This window comes from Ursus arctos, unplaced genomic scaffold, assembly GCF_023065955.2.
Source record: "Ursus arctos isolate Adak ecotype North America unplaced genomic scaffold, UrsArc2.0 scaffold_31, whole genome shotgun sequence".
Taxonomy (NCBI): domain Eukaryota; kingdom Metazoa; phylum Chordata; class Mammalia; order Carnivora; family Ursidae; genus Ursus; species Ursus arctos.
The window spans coordinates 9,064,873-9,067,504 of NW_026622997.1; the positions used below are offsets into that span (position 1 = coordinate 9,064,873).

At 39.8% G+C, this 2,632-nt stretch overlaps 1 pseudogene; it reads right to left on the reverse strand.

Annotated features, from left to right (window-relative positions):
- Positions 1-1,078: 1,078 nt before the first annotated feature.
- LOC125283561 (CCAAT/enhancer-binding protein gamma-like) lies at positions 1,079-1,514 on the reverse strand (annotated as a pseudogene).
- Between the last annotated feature and the right edge of the window lie 1,118 nt (positions 1,515-2,632).

Below are 2,632 nucleotides of genomic sequence, written 5' to 3' on the forward strand. Positions count from 1 at the left end.
CATTATAGGTTAAAGTTGTCTAGGCTTTTTGCTGTATAAAATATATTTTAGGCTTTTTATTAGTCAAATCTAATGATCTTTTTCTTTAAATGTGCTGTTTTAAAAGATCTTTTCCACACCAAAGATGACATAAGTATTCACCTGTATTTTCTTCTATTCATTTTTACATTTAACCTCTGGTTCATCTGAGACTTATTTTAATATATACAAGGAAGCATCTGTCCTTATTATTTCCAAAAAATTTATCAATATTCAACATTATCTTTTTCTACCAATTTAAAATGCCAATTTTATCATATATTGAATACTTACACACACACACACACATATTCCTGGATCTGTTTCTATTATCCTTTTTTTTTTTTTTTAAAGATTTTATTTATTTATTTGACAGAGAGAGAGACAGCCAGCAAGAGAGGGAACACAAGCAGGGGGAGTGGGAGAGGAAGAAGCAGGCTCCCAGCCGAGGAGCCTGATGCGGGGCTCGAACCCAGAAAACCGGGATCACGCCCTGAACCAAAGGCAGACGCTTAACAACTGCGCCACCCAGGCGCCCCTCTATTATCCTTTTTGATCCCAAATTATTACAGACTTTTTATAATGACAATGGTCTTCTAGTTCTGGATAACTGGTAGTACAAGCACTCCCTCTTCCTAATTACTTCTTGTTACGGTTTTCAATTTTTTCTTGTCAGTTCTTATCCATTTTTTCCCCCAATGAAGTTGATTTTTTAATTTTATTTATTTGTATTTTTTAATTTTTTTCCTCGGGAAGTAAGGACTTATTAAGAACATCAAGGCTCAGGGCTTCTTCCCCCCCCCCCCCATATATCTTAAAAATGTGTTTTATCCCCCCCCCCACACACAAAATTCCCTATCATTTAAAACTAGATCTTCAAATTACATGGCTAACGCTTTTAGCTAAGCAGTCTTCAGTGCTGATCTTGAAAATAACCTTCAATGGATCTTTGCGTAATGGAACAGGACAGTGTTCAGCCATTGATACGAGGGGTGAAGGTAGGTAGTCACACTTTTTTAACGTTCACACCACAAGTTGTGACATTTGGAAGGAGCGAGGTCTACAGTCCTGCATTATCAGGAGTTGTTGTATTTTCTGGATTGCATCTTATCTGCAAGGTTGTGTGCATGCTCGGGAAACAAATCTTTCAGTACACGTAAGTCCTTAGTCAGCAAGTTAATTTTGGCTTCCAACCGTTCATTCTCTTTGAGCCGATTCACTCTCTGCAGTGTATCCTGTGTCCTGTGCTTTCTGCCTGCTTTTCAACCAGCTTTTTCCCCACAGCCATGTTGTTCCTCTCCCTACGTTGAGGATGCCCATCGCTGCTGCGATCCACGGGCGAACTCTTTTTGCTTTGTTTGCTGGGGGGCGTGGCTTCGCCTTGTCCCCAGGGTCAGCGGGCACCAGGTGAGGACCTGCTGTGAGCCCCTGGCGGGAGCCTGAGTAGGAATAACACGTCTTTCCGGAGTACTGTTCTGCTGGGCTCTCTTGCTCATTTGCACACTCTCCCTTGCTGACACGGGACAGGTAGAAATGAGGGCAAGGTGAGCAAATGGTTTCCACACTAAGCTGCCAAGAAATCTTCACATGTCCCTGCGCCTGCAACCCACCTGGCCCAGGCAGCCTCCTCTAGGAGCGGCCCCAGGAGTCAGCGAGGAGCAGCCACGGTTCCCCAATGAACTTTAGAATCCGTTTATCAGGTTCTAAAGAAATGCCTGGGAATCATGGGCTTCAATGATTATTTACATTTTCAGTGTGATTTACAGTTTCATTTCTGTAAGTCTTATTTGTCCAAGTAGGTTGTACACTTCCTAAGGACAATAGTCATCTTCTATGTGATGTCTTTGCCATCTCCATGACGCCCGCCTGGCATATAGAAAATGCCCCATAAGTGTATATTGATACAGTAACCACTCCTCAGAAATTTATATCACCAGAGCTTTTAAAAAATATTTTTAAGCTCACCTGTCACAAAGAGAAAGAATAGTGGATACTAGACCATCTAATTTTAAAATGTATTTTCTACAAACTCAAGTGAAATATTTTTTAAGATTGAAATGTTCACCAACAGTTAAATGATTCCATGCAAAATAAATTAGTAGATCAAATTTGGAATTAATACCAAAAAATCATCTAAAGTCTTTTTTTTTTTTTTGGTACTCTGCTTTTATTGTTATGTTCAATATTACTAAGTCTAAATTAGCTATTATTCAGATTTTGCATTATTTTGTATTTTGTGTGAGTGTTTGTGATGAGATTTAGTAATATTGAATTCTGTGATAAGACTGTTGTCATATACAAATTTTTAAAATAATGGTTTTATTTCAAATTTCATATACAAATTTAAAAAATAAAAACCTTAAGAAAGGTGAACTAAATCTATAGGACTGATGCATAGTCCTAACTTTTTTTTTTTTTTAAAGATTTTTTATTTATTTATTCGACAGGATAGAGACAGCCAGCGAGAGAGGGAACACAAGCAGGGGGAGTGGGAGAGGAAGAAGCAGGCTCACAGCGGAGGAGCCTGATGGGGGGCTCGATCCCATAACGCCGGGATCACACCGTGAGCCGAAGGCAGACGCTTAACCGCTGTGCCACCCAGGCGCCCCTAGTC